This window comes from Chaetodon trifascialis, chromosome 9 (assembly GCF_039877785.1).
Source record: "Chaetodon trifascialis isolate fChaTrf1 chromosome 9, fChaTrf1.hap1, whole genome shotgun sequence".
Classification (NCBI taxonomy): Eukaryota; Metazoa; Chordata; class Actinopteri; order Chaetodontiformes; family Chaetodontidae; genus Chaetodon; species Chaetodon trifascialis.
Window position 1 is genome coordinate 7,387,102 of NC_092064.1, and position 20,399 is coordinate 7,407,500.

General features: G+C 42.5%; 1 protein-coding gene across 1 annotated transcript in view; it reads right to left on the minus strand.

The window, feature by feature from the left end:
• The window catches only part of LOC139336031 (calsyntenin-2-like), a 249,561-nt gene that overhangs the window by 216,112 nt on the left and 13,050 nt on the right, over window positions 1–20,399 (minus strand). The gene's annotated exons all lie outside the window — the stretch shown is intronic.

A 20,399-nucleotide genomic window follows, 5' to 3' on the forward strand; every position in this document is an offset into this window, starting at 1 on the left:
TGAACCTTCACTGCTAACCGGACTGAGTATAAAAAAAAAAACTCTCTTAGACTGGACAGGAACCTGTGAGACGTTCAAGGACTGCAGTACTTTTTAATCTTTTTTAATCTTTTCTTTAGTAACTAAACCCCTTGTTTTAAACCTTGTCTTTTTAAATAAATTGTTGAATTTGTACCTTCCTTTTGTGTCTGTGTTGGTGTGGCTTGGGGATATTAAAATACTATTTGTCACAGCCTTGTGACATTGGTACATTTGAAAGACAGGAGGCACAACAGTTCTCACAAAAGCAAACACGCCTGCAAGACAAAGATAAACTTTAAGTTAAACTTTACATTCTGAGAGCTTCGTCTGCTTCAGGTTAGTGTTTGTTGTTACTGTTTTCTGGTACTCCTTGTTTATCGCCAGCCCAGCACCACAGCAAACATCTCTTAGCTGCCATGCGAGACAGATAATTTAAATACATTAAAAAACATGTATTTGGATGGAATCTGGGGGAATGCAAAATTGTACAATATCAGCATTCCTTTATAGCAGTTGGGTTGAATTATTAGAATTCTGGTTGAACGGAGGAATGCAGCAGCAATAGGTGGAAGCATCAGTGGCCCAGCATCACAACTGCTCCTCTCACTTTAACACTTTAATGGTCCAGCAGGAGAATCTAGGTCTGCTTCTCTGAGGAGAAGACAGGAGGTGCACAGTCAAAAGAAACAACTAAACATCACCCAAACCATGCTTTCAGGGACACACGTGTCCTTTTGTCAGCTGAAGTCATGTTTCAGCACATACAGCAGATGAACAGCATAGCTGGGACCCATTCACTCCCACTGAAGATGCTGGGTTGCTCTGCTGCTGCTCATCCTCCCGCCTGCATCTAGTGTCATGAGAGCACTCTCACTGCTCTGCTCTGCAGTACAAGCACACAAGAAAATGTTGTGAATGTGTGAACAATGCAGTTCAGGGCCAGAGAGCACTCTGGACTCCCACAATGCTGGTTTATACTTAGATTAGATGCTCAGTATTTGCCCCATGTGCTCTGTGCCCTTGTTTTTAACATTTATGAAAATACTTCTGCTGCTTTTTAGTTGAGGTTCACGGACACGGTTTGAGAAGCCGCCGTGTTGGTCTCTGAAAATGTTCAATAAGAGGCGATTTCTCTTCTGGTTTGTGCAGAACTGGGGAGGGATGGCCACCATGAGTGAATTCACTGCATTCGAATGCAGCAAGAAAGGAGAGCCATGTAGAGAGATCTGAACTCTGTCAAGAAGAAATGAAAGAGGGAAAGCAGTAAAGGATGGACTGGCACTTTATCAACATTAGCCTTTAAAGTGAACTTCCAAAATTGTGGCCCTCATTGTAAGTTGTACAGCTGTAAGGACAAACGGGACCGAGGGCCAGCCAAAGCCCAGTCAGCTTAGGATCAAACACTTCCAAAAATGAAGCAAAGTTTCATCTCTTAAAAGTGCCTGTCGATTGCAATCTTAATTAAAAAGCCCCCTCTCTCTTTGCCTGTCGGAGCCTTTGTCTCCTCTTGTGTATACATTGCTCCCTCTCTTCCTCTTTAAGAGTGACGGCTGCATTTGAGGACAAGCTGGAGTGATTGATGGCTGAGATACTGGGAAATGAATTGCTGATAAAAGCTCTGGGCAAGAAAGGTTGGAGGTAGGTGAAGTGTGTGTGTGTGTGTGTGTGTGTGTGTGTGTGTGTGTGTGTGTGTGTGTGTGTGTGTGTGTGTGTGTGTGTATAGGGAACAGCAGCTCAGACAGTATGAGGCAATGACACAACGACACAAGCCAGGCATTATCTGTCACACCTTTCGCAATGAAACATTCACACATTTTCACATGCACACACACACACACACACACACACACACACACACACACACACACACACACACACACACACACACACACACACACACACACACACACACACACACACACACACACACACACACACACACACACACACACACACACACACACACACACACACACACAGGCTCCTTCTGACGTGCGTGTCTCGAGGACTGACAGGAGGATAACGTGACAGATCACAGTCTGATGAAATGTCACTGTGGGGTGTGACTCAAGCACACACACAAGTCATTCTGATCATGTGAAAAAAAAGTGCAGCCACTCGAGGCAAACTTCCACCAGGTTCGTACAAGTTTTGTAGCAAACACAGACAGGACTGAGCCTGAATAACAGTGGCACATGTGACTGGTTCTTCCTCTGTGCTGTCAGTAAGCATCACTCAGGGATCACTCGGGCTTTGGTGCTCATAAAATCACAGATATGAGAGCCAGAAAGCTTAGCTTACTTTTGATCCAGGCCACAGTTGCATGTATTTAACCAGCAATAAAGCACAGAGGAGGTTATTGCCGGTACCTGACAGAGCAGCCGGAGACTGTACTCCAGGAAATCAAGTTTTAATATGACTTGGAATCTCTCTGCCTTTTTTCCTGTTTGAGGAGGCATTAACTGGGTGACACGTTTAACACCCTTCAAATACATGCCTGCACATTTCAATCTTCTCTATTTGGACTGTAAGAATCCCATTTGTGCAGAATTGACTGAGTGCTTTGGCTAAGGCTGTCTCACACTGATGAGAGGCAGAGCAAAGAAAGAGTCGGATAATAAAAAACATCAGAGCCAAAGAGTAGAAATGTGTGGGCATCACTGGCAGAAATTATTTGCATCCCACTGTTTTGGCATCTCTTCAAGTGTAAATAGGTTGCAGCTATCTTTTGTTCTGGAGGTGGTGGCAGGCAAGAAACTTCTGAACAACTGTACAACTCCAGCAAAAGCAAGCATCAGCACAACTATGGATGCTGGCTAGCAAAACAGCAACAAGCCTTCAAAACAAACAAGCAATACACAACCTGTGCCTTTTTCTATTTCAGCCGGAGATCTGCAGCCCCACACAGCCCATCGAGAGACGGGGAAATGAGCGGGAGTGATAGAATGGAGAGAAAATTAGACAAGGAGTGAGAGATAACAAGGTGTTTATGGAAGACGCCTCTCTGCTATGTTCCCCCCAGCTCACATTAGGGTAAACAGAGCACTGAGCTGAAAGGAGCGCACAGGGAAATGCTCCGCTGATAATGACTGTGATGGGAGACGATGATAGCAATCACGGTAACCACAATAATCACAGCCAATTCTCTGGGGACTTTTAAAGCATCTCAGTGGTGTGCGGGTGCGTGGAAGTGTATGTTTTTGTACGTGTGTCCATAGTTTGCTGCCTGTAATGGACCCCAGAGAAGCATTGTTACAGTAATGGCACACTGTCGACCTCCCAAGTGGAACAACACTGGCACCGTATTATAGATATTACAGGCGTCTGACCAACACGTCAATAATACTGCAGGTGTGCAGGAGAGGGTGGCCACAAACAAACATATAGCTGGCAGTTTCACTACATTCACTCGACTTATTGCAAACTGAGGTAAATACTGTTTTGCAGGCCTTTTCATGGTGGAGTGTTTTTTGTAGCCTGGGAGATGCTGACATTGTAGAGGGATCCTAAATTAAAGTGCCTCAATTTCAGGGGAAACAGTGATTTGGGGAATTGGCTAAAAAACTGTAGTCGTGTGATTTGGTGCCCTCAAAGTAGTCTCATCAGATTCACTGCACAGAGTTTAGAACTCACAGACTGGATTTTACAACACTGGAAAGTTATCACAGCGGTAACCATTTTATCTTTCATCACAAGGTAAACGGTAGAAATACAGCGTTCACATTACAGAGTAATACACCAGGAACGTCCGTTTGCATGTCTATGATTGGCCATTTCAGCATTTTGCCTGATATATCAGGTGGCATTGCAATCTTTTCTTTGGTTTTTCCAGGTCCCTCTGTGTTGACCCATTCAAATAAATGAGGAGGTGGTGTCATTTTCCCAGCCATAGTCTCAGGCTACACCCGTGGAAATGCATGTCTAGTCTCTGAATGCACTAAAGAGACGAGCTGATGCAGGAGGTGCTTCAATGGATAAACCTCCATCATATGCAAATGTGTAAATGCAAAATGAGGCTTGGCATTGAGATTTGACAAAACACAGCTTTCCTCACCTTCAGCGCTCAATAGGTAGGTTGACTGAGCTTGGAGCATTTCAACTATTTATGCCACTGTTTTCTTTAAAATCTTTTTGTAAAAGGACAACATATCCTGGTAGATTATAATTATGGAGTATGATTTTGGGTTATGGTTATGAGTCGGAAAATAAGTACTTAATTTTCTCATGCTTTCTTTTTAAGGCTAAACGCCATAAAGAATTCCTAAACATGATGCAGACTAAACTCTCATGTGTGGAGCTTATGCACATACTGTACTGACAGATAAGTTTGCCTCCAGTAGCGGCATTATACAGCGGCAAGTGGCTCCTCTGGGAGCAATAAGCATCACACGGCTGAATGTACAAGTGATATAGGTGAGAACCCACATCACTCCCTCTCTGTGAGGCTTTGTTAACTAGCACACAAAGCAAAAAGGCCATAAAATAATAATAAGACCATATTTGTCCTCCAATGAAGCTAATGCTGTCCTTTGAAGTGCTTTTACTGCATTACATCGATCTGAGTCACACTCACAATACCCTTCACTGTTGTTTTGTGGCAATCTTTAGTGACGTCTACATAAAAGAGCAATTGGGCACATTTCTCTACTTTCCCCTGCTTAACAGCCTCGTCCATCTTCTCCTCTTTCCTAATGACCCACAAGCCATCAGTAATCAATTACCAGCCAGGCAGGGGAGTATTAAAACACACTGGTTGCTTCCAGAGCGGTAATACAGAGGATGTGTTTGATCTGATAAGGCATTGGGCAGGCGTGTCCCTCAGTCCCACTGAGTGTCACCGACCCGGCACAAAAGCCCTCATCTGTCCCCCGAAGAGATAAATACCGCCCCATCCTCCTCTCTGTTCAGACGTGATGAAAAGACAAGAAGTGAGACAGAACGCTCAGCATACACCTGCCATAAAGAGGGTCAAAGTCATAGCTTTGACATCAAGAAAGGTTTAAACACAGCAGTCAGGGCTCAGATCCCTTAAATTGATCTCCTGTTGCTGCAGGTAATGGCTGGTGGAAAGTAAAGAGACGTTAAGCAGCTGTAGAAGCTGTGGCTGCTGTGGCTGGTAGCTGCTCAGCTACATGTAGTGATTTGGAGTTTGTTTTAGCTATTTATTACAAAGACATAACAGCTTCCTCAACAAAATTAGTGTTACTGAGCAAACACATCTGTAACTACAGTTATTAATCTTAGATAGCCACAAATAGATACATTACCCCTATGCATCCTGCAAACAGCTGGGCAGCCAGATCAAGATCTTTACAACGAGGCAGTGGAAAGACTACCACTTTTCTCCACAGGGGCCTCCAAAATCAACAGAAAATAGAAGGTCCTTGAAGTTGGTTTAATTAGTAGATAAAAGGCTTGTCACGGGTGAGTATACAGTGTCTTTGTTCTCATTCAGTGGAAACCGGATCTCTCAATTAGATTTGAGTTTCCCATTCTAAAATGCCTTGTTATATCACAGACAATTTCAATATTGAACAACCACAGCCTACAGCAAAGCCTTTCAATAAGACCACACTCACCTGAAAAGCTGAATGCAAAGTGGCACACGCTATTCTTTTAATTAAAACAGCCATTCATTCTGATTCCAAACCCATCACAGTCATCAGCACTTAGTGACAGCTATGCACCACGTTCGCTCACAAACCAGCGGGTTACAGTACAACTATGCATGTAGTCTCCTATCAATCACGCACCTACTTCAAACCAGCAAGCCTTCTGGAAAGGCGTAATGTAGATAATTGAGCAGAGTTGTAAACATGTCAGGTGTTTTCAAGTGCAATCATGTGGAAAGGACAGCTTGTTTAAAAGCTAGCCTGTTTGTGATGCATGTAAAACAATCAGAACAAGCTCATTATATACCTGCAGAACTGCTTGATGGGTTCTTCCATGTTTTTTTTTTAGGTCAAAGTGCACAACTGAAAATCACGTATAAGGTGACACATTCTCTTAAGCATAATTAGAGGCCAGTCACTTTCCCATCGCCTGATGGGGGTGTGAGAAAAAGAATCTCATGTTTAACCAAGACTTGTGTGGCAGCATTGTGCATTGTTAGGAAAGATAAGAAGACTGCTCTGTTATCCAGTCTTTGACCGGACAAGTTACGAAACCAGAATGCGGCCACAGAAAAAGTAAGTCAGAAAAACAATGCGCACATATATTATCTTGATGGCTTATACTTCCATCTCACTCACACCGAGGCTGTAAATCTCTGCCAGTGAATCCATCCTCTCATTATCATCTAGGGAGAGTGAATGGACCCGTGAACCCTTTTAGTTTTGTTCTCTTAACCGTCTCCCTCATCATATTTGGATTATTTATACCCTGTTTTACATTACAAAAAGCCTCCGCCTTGCTCATACGCACACATGCACGAACCAGCACTGCCTGGTCTTTGAAATCCTCAGTGTCTTCTGCAGCTGTGCTTTTCCCTTCGCCTTTCATGAGCGCTTTGTTGCAACCACATCTAACTCTGTTAACTTTCTGTCTGCCGATACATCCGTTAGGCAGTACAATGCGCTCAGCAAGGCCAAAGAAAATGACATTGGAAGCACTTCTGAAATGCATACATAAAGTAGAGGACACTGCAAGTCAGTGGCGAAAGCTGTAATGGCTACATATTAAAGAGCTGTCATTTGAGGTGGCAGACTCCATTATGGATTCTGTGTAATGATGCTCGTCACTATGATATACTCTGGATATCTTGCTGAGTTTTAGCCTGCTGGTACAGCCTGACTGACTGTTGTTGTCTCTCTTCCTCTGCACACATGAAAAGAGTCAAGGGTAGTGTAGTTTGTCAAGCGTTGGAGCTTTTGTTCATCTTGCACTGTGGACAGGGCTTCTGAATTCAGAGAGCACAGTCAGGCTTTGGCAAAGTTCTCCCTGTCTTTTATGCAGTGGGACGGCAAATGGGCCGGATTACGACGCTCATTCTGAAACAGACACCACAGTGGAAAATGCCACATCCCATAAGAAACAGCAGGCTGTCGGCCAAAAGCGGCACACAATAATGCAGAGCAGCTCAGACGCACATAAACCCACACTGCCACAAAGATTTCTTGAAAGCTCAGCAAAACAACACGACATGCAGCTGTCTCATTCTAAGCAGCGCTGACACCCATTGTGGAGCGCATCCCAGGAGATCACAATGCACTGACAAAAAAAATCTTTATACACCTCCTTGTGAATTTTCTATATGGCTTCTGATGCGGCTCTACTGTATGTCTCCAGGAGTTAAAGGCAGCGGGAGAAGGGAGGAAGAGGAGAGACAAAAGTGGGAGAGTGATGGTGCTGCGCTGAGATGAAATGAAGCTCTTTTTGCAGTGGCGGCATTTTGGGGAGAGCTTCTCTTCATCAAACAATGCCGATCCCCTCCTTTTTAAAGCAGTGGAACAATAAAACCCTTTCATCACAGGCAGGAAAAAGAGGCAGAAATCCCATCATAATTATGGCTGGTCCACATGGGAATAGTCTCACAGTAAGCGCTTACAGTCTTCACTCTGTAGGCCCTAATTACTGTAGACCACATATCACATTTCCTTAATTCTCAAACTAGGCCATTTTCTATTTTTCCATTAATTCCATCACAAAAGGAGCGCTGCTGTGTTCATCGGTTCAACTGAGGAAAAGGAGGAGAACCGCACGGTTGCACATTAACGCTCACAGTCGACCAATTAGCCTAGCGGTCGTTTGCGCAGTGGAGACTCGCCCGTTTGCTTCAGCACATTTCTGCTGTTTTTGTCCCTCCCAAGAGATAACTGAGAGCAAGGACAGGACCCTTGTTTAACTGTATTTGATGAGTCTACTCCCTTAGCAGGAAAATCTGCTCCAGTTTAAGTACAATGGGGCAGTTCAGCATGCCTCAGATTACATTTTCTAAAACATAAAATAATGGTTTCAGGTTTCTAGCTAATATCATCATAGACACTGTTATTTCCTGGTGAATCTCTTGTGCTGAACATGAATCTGACATTAGTCACATCACATGGTCAGACTGTCCAGTGAGAGAAATTTTCCACTTAGCCTCCAATCATTTTAAATGTCCTCGCTTTGGAGTATGAATTCCCTTTTGACTCGGCTCGATGTAGACGTCTCCCCTGCTCTGACAGGTGTTTCATCTTTAATGAAAGATTGATCCTAATGTCTCAAAGACGTCAGAAAGGGGGCAAAAACACCAAAGAGCTGACAATAAGCTGTAATAGTGTGCTACTGGAGTGGAAATGACGTAGTTGGCTGTGAGGAGAGGGACTGCAAGGAAGATAATTGTGTTATCTCTGTCAGGGTGTCGCCAAACCCCAGCATGTTTCGCTGCATTGTTCCCATGAGTGTATGTTGCACAGCCACTGATTTACATTATTAAAAATGACAAGACCCTTGTTGGTTCAATTTATGACATATCAATGTTGAGGCATCCGCAAACACAATCAGACACACATCAGCGTGTTGTCTGCACACAGTCTCACCAACACTTCCAGAATAAAAAGATTGGATTGCATTAGATGCAATGAATCTTCCTGATGTCAATCGAGAGTCATAAAACTTTAACCAACATCTGTACAGCCTTCGTAAACAGCTTCATGGCAAATTTCTTTTCCTGTCACTGATAACAGGAGACAGATGACATCATTACAGTCCCTCCAACTCACAGTAACCCACTTCTATTTGACTTTGAAGCTGCATTAGCTGCAAATGGGTGACAGAGCCAAGTAGGAGCTATTATATACAGTATAAAATAGGCTACAGATTGAAACATGAAAGAACTTTGAAGAGCGCATTCACTGCTGATGTGTTCCTCATCATGTTGTGGAGACTCAGACTGTCAGTCAAGCTTTAAATAGCATTTGTACCTCCCCTCTTGTACCACCTGTCCTGCACTGAGCTGCAAAGACAAAGTACAGGCTGTACAGCCCCACAGCGCATTTGCACAGCAGAAGTATCAGTGTTTGAATATGTATTTGAGTGTGATCTTAGCTCTGTGGAGCCCTGGTTGATCAGCTGCCTTCATCTCTTTCTCTTTCTCTTTCAGTCTATGTAGTTACAAGTGGTAACACCATGGAGTAACTACAGACCAACGAGCTATCATTAGCAACTGGACTGTACAGCAGATTAAAGTGTTTTAGACATAAAATGTCCACTCCAGTATCCCATGAATTACATTCAAAGCAGTGCAGTGTCTGTTCAAAATGTGCCTGTTCAGAACAGGCTGATTGCTCGACCATCCAGTATTGCTGCTTCCAGCTTTCTCAACATCATAGACCTGCAGAGCTGGACACCCCCCACAGTTCCTGGCACAGCACTTCCAGACCCACAGTTTTAGACATATGCATGGACCCGTTAAACTTTGTTAACATTATTGTTATTTCTGCTGATCGAATGTAGGCCAAAGGCACACTGCACATACTGTATGACAAGAAGATGTTTTCTGTATTAAAAATGAAACTTTCTATCTGGTGACGGGGCTGAAATGCCATTAATGTTGCAGTTCCATTATAGAAACACACCAAAGTCAACATTCAATGACATATTTGTATTTATTTATTTTTAAACAAAGAAAGACTGAAGAGCATTTTGAAAAGTGTGCTTTCAAGATTAAGCTAGCATTAAATTAAATTAGCATTACATTGGACATGGCCTCACTTTCAGGCTCTAAAGCTGAATGTGAATGAATCATGTTTTGGTGCATGTGGAAGAACTGTAACTGCAAATCTAAGAGGTCGCACAGTTCTGCAATGTACAATATGTATTTCCAATTATCATGTTGTAATCAGTTTCCTACAAAGTACTCCCTTTCATATCCATCGGTTTTCCTCCTGCCACATCTCGTGCTTACTCCTACAACCTTTCCTCATCCACCCTCACTTCCTATCTCTCCATCTCTCTGTCAAACACACAAAAACACACACACTATCGCTCCCATCACCTCTCTTCTTCACTCTGTCATCAGTGGCCAGTCAAGGTCAGAGGTTTTTATTTTTAGTCGTCCAATAACAAAACAGCTTGTCCTTCCCGACACTGAAAGACACTTTGAGCGTGAGCGTCCATCCCTGGGGCCCAGCAGCATTTAAACTGAGAGCACGGCTGCCTCCCCAGGCACCCTCATCACGTCACTGCTGCCATGGCCACAGTGGCCACAGTAATATAAACAACACAGCAGAGCGTGCTTTGTAAAAAACAAGCAGCGACTTCACTCAGGCGAGTGAACAAAACTCACTTGTCGCACATTTAGAATGGACTACCACATTTGGCAAATGCCAATGATACGATCAGCTGTTACCAGTGAGCCTGTTTACCTTTGGAATGTTCCAAACAGGTGTTTTTGGAGCATTCCACGTCTTTCCCAGTCTTTTCTTGCTCCTGTCCAAACTTGTTTAAAACGTGTTGCTGCGCCAAATTCAAAGTAAGCATAGATGAGATCAAACATTAAATATATTGTCTTTGTACTGTTTTCACTTGAGTACATGTCAAAAAAGGATCAGCAGGTTATCAGCAGGTTTTATTTAGGTTTTACACAGCATCAGAACTTTTCTGGAATCAGGGTTGTCGCTAGATTTAGTGATAATTTTTTCCTGAATGAACAGAATTGGTTTACCACAGGTATAATCATTCATTACCCAGGTGATAACATGAAATAGAAATCTGAAATGAGAAGCATTAGTTTGCATGGAAATTGTGTGAGAGGAAGTTTGATTCGATCTATGACTGGCATTAATCAACACAGAGAAACAGCTCACACAGGCGGGGGTGTACTGCTGCATCCTGCTATAGGAACGCATGACACTGATTAGTGCGGTCTCTCTTTTAAGTGGAGGGGTGCATTCTGACAGTGTCAGCATGCTTCAACCGAAGTGCTTGTCAGATGGTTGAACAGCATCTGGAATACCCTTCCTTCACACCTTCAAACATAACTGACGATCACACCCACTTCACACAGCAATTAGCAAAGTGTACAGTAGGTGGGAAAGTGTTTTTCTTTTTTTTTTTTATCTCATGCACGTTTGTCTTTTTGTGTGTGTGTGTGTGTGTGTGTGTGTGTGTGTGTGTGTGTGTGTGTGTGTGTGTGTACAACACACTGCAACACAGCGGATGTCACTGAGGAAAGATATCACATTAATGTGATCCCTATGGCTATCGTCCAAATTTTGTGCAAATGTTTCCGGACTATTGTCCAAAGAAAATGCAAAACAATGCACGTTACTAGTCTTTTCTCCGCTTTACTCTTTTCAGCAAAGCCAGTGTTTTTTCTCTTTCTCTTTCCTTACAAGCCTAAATAAGCCAAAATTGGTTCTCTTGTATATATACTCTTTATTTCTGTGGGTATTGACCATGGCTAATATACTAAGGAGAAATAAATTTAGACTTTGAGGCCCAACCTTAGACATTAGAATGTATGTTTGGGGTGATGTTACAATGAGTGAAAGTGTTTAAAGATGTATTGGTGGTTAAAGTCAGGCTTTGAGAATAATTGTAGTTAGTGAGGGACCCACAGAAAGATAGCAATACAAGTGTGTGTGTGTGTGTGTGTGTGTGTGTGTGTGTGTGTGTGTGTGTGTGTGTGTCTTTTCATATCCACAAGTGCAAATGGACCTGCAGTCTCTGGCTCATAAATGTCCAGTCTTTCTCACATTGGTATATATTAAACAGCACCGGTCAAAGGGGAAATAATCATTAGAAAAAAAAACACCACAGCCACTGCCGAAAAAAAAAAAAAAGCCTCGGCAGTAATGGAGGTGATGGAATGGTATGTCCAAGTAAACATGGGATTTTCCCCATCGAGGATTTCGTTCATATTGCACTTGTCGAGGGATTATTTTGTCTCTTAGCCCTACCCATGATCCAGGAGCTGAGAAAATCCCTTGTATTCCGCACAATCTGCTGCAACTCATCCTTACTCCAACTGCAAATAATACCTCCATCAACGGCTGAATCAGACAACTTAGACAAACAGCCCATAGGCAGTCGTCTGGGCCTATAGCCAGCCACACTTAAAGGCTTCTCTCCTTCTTCTGCCTTCCTTCACAACTGAGAAGACTTGACAAATTGAACACAATATTTCCAGTCCTATCCAGTTGCCGCTACCAATGGATTGTCAAGAGGAGCCGAGAGGGTTGGAAAACCTCCCAATTTAGATGTGTCTGAGCCACTTTGGACGAGCAGACAGAAAGATATTTGAATATTCATGAGCCTTTCTATTTTCTTCATGGTACAAACAGCAAGGCAGCAGCTACAGTGTATTTGTTAGCACTTTTCTTATTAACAAAACATTTCACTGAACACAACAGTGGCAATTCCCCACTGCCAGTCCTCACCAAGCACAACACTGAAATGATCAAATAGCGATTCATCAGTCCACATCCATAAGAAAAGCTCAATTATCTGACCCTACAAAGTAAAAGGTCCAGTTTCAGTGACCTTTTTCAGAGTGAGGGGAGCTTGTAACCACTTAAGCCTCATCCCAGATGTTAAGATGGCGAGGGAGACAAGAGTCAGCAGCTGAAAGATTAATAAATGCTGCTGAAAAGCAGGATAGTAAATGCTTTTAAAGGTACTCGCCCCAATTGCAGTGGAAAGCATTGATTTTTCTGTTGAAGCCATCGCTGTCGTTTGGCAAGATGATGCTCTATAAGCAAAGCAAGCTTTTCTTGATAATAGCCCTGGCCCCTTAGTGACCTGTGAAGTGTGCCTTTTGAGGAGGCATCACATATTTAGCAGCCTGGATCAAAAGCGCTTCCCTCTCCGCCTTAATTCCAGGTCATTTTTTGGTCATTCACCAGATTTCAGGTGGGCAGATCGATGGTGGAAAAAAGTGACACCTAAGTGATGGATCAATAAAAAAGGTGGCTAGTCCTGGCAGCAAGCAAGAAAAGATTGTGTGTTTGTCTGTGTCTCATCCCATGACATCACCACACTGATAGGAGAATCACACCTTCCATTACGCAGATCAATAGCGATTTCACTCTTGCAGGCTTTCAAAGTTTAACGGATGTCAGAAGAGGGAGTGATCCAGTGCTCGCTCACAAAACGCATCAAATGAAGAAGCTACAGAGTGTCACATAGTGATTTATAGCATGATACACATACGGCAGGACAAGAAGACAGAAAGAGAGCAAAAAACAGATGTAATCCAACTAGGAGGGAGATGATCATGGACAGACACCAATAGAGATTTACAGCACCCAGAGAGTGATATATAAAGTGTAAACAAGCGACAGATTGCCTGCCATCCACCCCCACACACGGCTGCATTCCAATCCCGTGGAGCCGGTCCGTTGCCCCTGGCAGCCGGTGCTGGTAATGGCACTGCACTGGCTCAAAAGGAGTGCTGCATGGTGGTCGCCAAGCTATAAACCATGCATACAGTTGAGCTGACTGGCTGAGCTGGGTTACAAGGATAAGAAAATAGTGGTATGTTGTTGTGACACCAATATCAGACAACAAGAGCACAAACTGTCTGGGACACATTTTCATTACAGTTCTAGAGTGAGATTCAATATAACACTCAATAGCCATGGGAAAAGGTTCCTGATATGTCTCTGCAGTTTGTATTAATAACTGATCACATCTGCATTTTCAGAGTTTTGCTGAGCAAGGGCCAAATGCAGGTAGACTGTCCGTTTGGCAAGGAAAATCTTGTTATTGAAAGTGCAATAAAAGCTAATACGAGTAATTTATCATTTTGACTAGTATATAAAATATTTTTTATAATCAGATGATCCGCTTGACGTAGCTGAAGTGTTAACTTTTCCTGCTGCTTCCAGATCGTGAAGCAAGGGACACTTAGTTTTCCACCAAGGGCCGAAGTTGATGCTGACCTCAGGGCTAACACCACTTTTACCCAACCGCTGGGAACAGCATTCAGGTTGAAATATTGGATGTATTCACAAGGTGGCCAAGAACAGGACCCCAAACGAATGCTAATGTTTCCCTGTAACTGCTGGATGTGTAAATAAGCAAGTGTTTGCTAGCAAGTTTGCCATATGTCGATATGTACGATACGATACGATCCGATACGATACGCCATATGTCGATATGTACGATACGATATGTCAATGATATGTTCATAACTGAATTCCGCTGCCCCCAAGTGCCACAAAAGTTATTGCACATGACCTGCCAGGCCTAAATGTTAAACACACACACACACACACACACACACACACACACATATACATATAGATAGATAGATAGATAGATAGATAGATAGATAGATAGATAGATAGATAGATAGATAGATAGATAGATAGATAGATAGATAGATCAGATAAAAAAAAGGACCATTAGTGTCATCCTTGAAAAACCTGCCTCAGCAGAACCTCAGGCCAAGCAAATACGCACATACTTTATCATCCAACCTCACACTCAAACAGAGACACACACTTCCATCCTGCATCCATTCACCCATGAGACTTTATGGACACCTTCCTGTCCATAAACCCAGGACATGGAATTGAGAGGACAGAGAACGACTCGGAGAGAATTGCCCAGTAAAACACTGGCCCTAATCTCTTGCTACCAGCTCAAATCCTCTCTGCTATTAAATGCCCTCTTTCCTCTTGCGGTGGCGTCCTATTAACTGCATTTGTTCAATGAGATTTTGACTTCTCTGCCACTTTGGCCATGACATTGGGAGAGGAATGGAAAAAGTAAAAAAAATGGAAATCATGACCCATGTTGTGAAAGTGGGGATGGTAATAACTTTAGTCCTCCAAATAAAGAGTTTCTATTCAGTGGTAAACAATAAAGCATAGTGCTTATAGGGAGGGAGCAGGAAACAAGGCAGCTGAGCGTGAGAAGACAGAGATATAAAAAGACAGAGGAGGACAGAGAGATAAAGTTTAGAGGGGAGGAAATTAAATTTTCACATCCACATGTTAAACTGTGTGTGTTTGCATATCTGGGTGTCAGACACTATAATTATGATTATTCCTTCATTCCTTTTGGTATACAGCACTGCATGAGAGAATTTCTTTCACATCAAAAGGCATCTGCTCTTTACAGTGTCACAGAGTGAAGGTTTTAATCCCTTTCCCATTGCCTCTGTGTCTCGACACCGCTACCTCTGTATTTCATCATGCAGCTTCAGAGACTCGAGAGAATACAGGACAGACAAAAACAAGTTTGAATGTAAGAAGAGCTAACAAAGCCGGGGCTGTTACCAAAGGCTCAGTTGCAGCAGCTAGGAGTGGCATGGTGCACTTGAAAACGAAGGTAATCAAACTGCCCTCCCACTGGGAATAGACTCTTGCATTCAAAATTGTATGATACAGACGAAAACAGCCATGTCCTACTGCGATTTATATCAACTTTTGATGTAAAAAGACATATTTCATGCTTGTTCTTCACCTTCAACACACTCTTACAGATGTGAGAAGATGCAGATTGCCTTTGTTCATTTGCAAGAATCATTTTTTCCTGTGACATTAAGTCATTAATGCCTGCATTTTCTCATTTCTCCAGCACTGCATCAGTCAGCACTTTAGCAGTAATGTGCTCATGGTCATACCAGACAAAGTAAGGCTGTGGCAATAACACCCCTGATGTCTTGAACTGAGCAAGGGTGCAAGTTATTGCTGAAGAAGTTTTGTTCTGTAAGACAAAAAAAATGTGTTGTTTCTTCTTTTAAAAGTTACATACTCGCAATAGGGAGCCTCAGCTGTTGTCAGTGTGTATTAACAATGAACTGTTTCATTTTACTTGATATAATTACAGTTGTTCATGTGTATTTCTGTCATACAGAAACTTTTAAAAACCTAATTAAAGCAAATTAATTCATTATGTAATGTACATTGCAATTATTTATTAGAGCAATTTATTTGAAAACATGGCCCAAGTACCTGCCCCAGTGCATCTTCATCTATTTTTGGACAAGCCACTTATTGAAGTTAAAAAAAAACAAAAACAAAACTAGCTGAATTTCATTTTGCAGTCTCGGGTTTCAGCTACAAAACATGAATAGAATGTTTGAAACGGTACTTTATATTGGCAGAGAAGCAACGGGCACATCATCATTTCAAACAAAACCACATCACTCCCAGTCTAACTGCATTCACTCATAATCACTAATTTTGTCACAACAAATGAAGTGTGGAAGCATTGTGGAGCACAGTGTAAAATACAATAACAAAACAATAAAATGACTCACGTCCCACATGCCTACTCCTGGGATGCATCATTACAGTATATTAACAGTATACAGTATATTAACCTCTTTATCTGTCATGTTTTTCATCCTAATCTTTCCCTGTTGTTGTCCACTAAAAGTAACTCTACATGACGACTCCTAGGATTTTAAAGGATGTTTGAGCACATGTGTCATTCTGGCCTTGACTTCCACAAGCAGATGGATGTAGAACAACTGAGATGTAATGCTTCTCATCGCATAAAGGTGTGAGTAGCAAACACCAACTTTCTCGTTTGTAACGTGGTTATTCTGCACGCAGCGAAAACTCGTTTTACAGAGACCAGCAGAGTCTGTGGACAGTTACGGATGGTTAATGCCAAGAGAAAAAGAAAGGAGGGGGAGGAAACAGTTTATGCAAAGTAGGCCAGGAACATATAATTTAAATGAAAAATGCATTTGTATGAAAATGCAACAGATAGAATCTTTAAATGTGATTCAACAAAATCTCCGTCCAATTTGCTCATTCCAAGCTGCGTTGTCTCTGTCTGTCTCTCTCTCCTCCAGCCTCAGAAGGTTCTTCCTATTTCAATTTCAACCTGTCAGTCAGCCGCTCACCTATTCTCTGCTGTTGCATCTCTTGCCCTCTTGCAGTCTGTCACAGATTTCCATCTTTTTTTTTTTTTTTTTTTCCTCTTTAGCATCTGCATATAAACCCAAGACCCTCCCACATGCCCTCCCAAGGTGCTGGAAATGGAGAGAAAGTGGCAAAGGCGTGATTACGATGTCATTTCATAAACACTGCACCCCGAGAGACTGCATGGATGAAAGCACCAATGCGCCCAGAAAATTACCCACCCAGCCGGGGCAAGTCATTTACTACACAGTCGAGCAAAATGACAAAAACTCAGACACCCACATATACACACAAAGCAAGAAGGTGCAAACTGGAGGTAAATAAGAAGAAGTGGAAAGTGAAAAAACAAGGGGGCAACTCAGAGGTGAAGGAGTGCATCAAGACATGAGATGTGTCTGTATGCAAGTGTGTGTGTGTGTGTGAATGTGTGTGTTGGGAAGCCTCTACAGGTGTTCAGCCCTCTTGGCTGTAGACAGCAGGGGAGAACTGTCACTATTTTCAAACAGATGGAAAGAGACTCACCAGGACTGAGAAAGACTCAGAGGGCAGAGAATAGCATGTGTCTCACACACATGCAGCGCACACACATACACACAAAAACATCAATTTTATATGGTTTTGAGCATCAGGTGGCCAAAACTGGAGTGCTCCAAAATACCACCAGGGAAATGCCACACAGCTAGATATAATCTATTTGTTTGGGGACCCATTGATATCTAAATGGTGTATGTGTATGTGCATATGTACACGTGAGTGTGAGAGAGGAAGAGAAAAATAGAGAGTAATGAGTAGCAGCTGCGTATATCGCAGGAACATGAAAGTTTGATTTCGAGATGTAGTGAAGGATTAGAAAGTTGATTTTTCTTCGCATTTATGAGGCAGAGACAGATTGTTTCATAGCATCTCAATATATTCAAGCATGACTCCAACATTGTCTCAGACATTTACACGTCTAGTCAGGTGAGATATATGCAGCAGGAGGGTTTGGGCTACACATAAAATATTAATGCTACAGCGTGCTATAATAGAGCTATATGTTATAATATTTTACGCAGTCGACATCCTTCCAGCTTTGCGGCAACAGTTTGTGGGAAGCCATTCTTCTTCTTCTTCTTAAAGTTCAAAAGAATTCCAGCTAGCATAAAATTTGATGAGATTCATTCTAACACCACCCCTGTAGCCTAAATTGCTGAATTCATGTAGAATAGATACGTTCATTGGCAATTTTCCATCTGCCATCTTGAAAGCAAAACGTTTCCTCACATTACTTCTCAGATGGCTTTGTGTCATCATTATCTCTTTTATACATTTGCCACCAGAACCTATCCAACACCTTTGGTATCAACTGGAACACCTACTGCATTACTATGCCCAAATACTTGCAGCCATGTACAGTATTTTTAACAATTAGTTTCTTATTCTACAGTACAATTTGGCATGCCGGTTTCAATAACTGCATCACTGTACTCTGACTTGCCAGCTTCCAACAGTGTATCCTTGTATCCTTGAGCTAGGCAGCAAACCCCCATCCACTCCATGCAACTTCAAAACAAGCAAAACTATAACAGTGGTGAGAGTAGGAGGCTCTAATACAAACATGAAGTGCTTGGCTTTGTGAATGGAAAACACATGAATGAAAAGAAGAAACACGTCTTGTTATATGTACAGAAAAACAAGAGATAATCAAGCTTAGATCTCACAAGAAGACATCCGAGTCTTTCCCAGAACAGCCTTGTCATATTATTTGCATGTAATCCTTTAAATATTAAAGTTTCTACTGTATGTGTACTAATTTGTGTTCCTTGAACTTAGGAGCACATTTTTCATACGCTCGTGCTCCTCGTCACAAAGGCGACGTCCCCGCTCTCTGGTGAGTGTCACTGTGTTTATTTTCTCTTTGTCTTTGCTCAAGAGGACACACACTGTGGAGGGGATTTTTTGCCATCGGCCTTTCACTCTTTCCACCATCTGTCATTGTGAGAAGCTATGAAAGCTTTAGCACCGGTGCCTGTTTCACTCTACAAAGTCAGTTTCCTGTGAGAGCAGGACCGTGGCCGATATTGGATTTTTGAGGCTGATACCAATATTTATACTTGAGATTAATAATAAAAACCCTATAACAAATCCAAATACATGGACTGATGTTTTTTTGTCTACATAGATGGTTGAAAGCTTTTGCTGACTATCTGGAACAGTAAACTTACTAAATAAACAGGTAAACAGTAGCTGGGAAAACAATCACACCACAAGGTCCATTTAATTTCTGGTCTGGATCGTCATCTTATGGTGAAACTGCTTTCTCAGGTGCTGTTTTACAGATCAAGAGTGAACTTCAGCTTTTCAGGAAAATGACAGCATCAGGTGCCATGCCGTGTTTCCAGTGGTCCATTATTCCAATTCCCTGCCTTATCTTTTTTTCTCCAATCGTATCCCACGAAGACCTGTCCCTCCTCTGCCTCAGCTGGCTCAAACACAAACTAAACAGAGGAACACTGGCAGGTATCTTCAGACATGTTGCAGACTAATTTTGGAATAATGGGCCATTGGAACAAAGGCAGTCCCGAAACATCACTCAAGTCAAATGATGCACGTTTAGATTAGAGTGACAAAGACATCTAGAGGCCTCTATAACTAGTAAAGGAGTAGAAGTAGTGTGAGGTTGTTATAGAGCCACAAAGTCTGGCTGATGAAGATCATGTGATATGACTGAAAACACCAGAACTGCTACTAAATGGACACTGTGAGACTGCTTTCTCAACTGCTCTTTCCAGGGTCAAGAAGATGCCAGTAACAGTGGGGCATCCAGGAAACCTTTCAACCCTCCCCTACCAAGCAGAAAACAACCACAAATACCCCAAAATATGAAAAATCTATGGCTGTCACAGAAATGATGGTTATGTCATATCATATATTTCATATAAGATATCTCTAAACTCTCTAAATTTCATTTTGGGGCATGCAGCCCAGGTACTGAGGCTCAGTCCTCAGCAGCGGCTTGGGTTCTATTCAAACCTGTGGTCCTGTGCTGCGGGACTCCACCTGTCTGTCTCCCTCTTTGCTGTCCATCTCCTAAAGCTGTTCTATGAAAATAAAGGCAGAAAAAAAACTGACATAAAACATCTTAGAGCTCTGCTATTCTTCTCACACACGTGCTTAGAATTGATTGTCTCTTCCTGCAAGGACTTATCTGTGCTACATGTATAAAAATGGCAGTGTAAGAGTTGATGTGGAGTACAGAAGTGAACTTTTCTGTGGAGCGGTGTGGCTTGTTATGGAGCAGAAAGCGGCCTCTCCTCCGAGGGTGTTCCCTGGCTAAGAGCTCGGTGTGGGGCCCCTCCGCTCTCAGAGACAGATGTTAGGGCTGGGTTCGGCCATCCACTCTAACCATAATGAGAACTCATGGGGGTCCAGACCCACACATAGACACACACACTCATGCACATGCATGAACACATTCCAGACTATACCTGCCTTTCCACATCCACAAAACACACACACACGCACACATACACACAAATACACAGAACAACACAAAATGAGAACCAAACAGTGAGAATCAGGGGTTTTGAG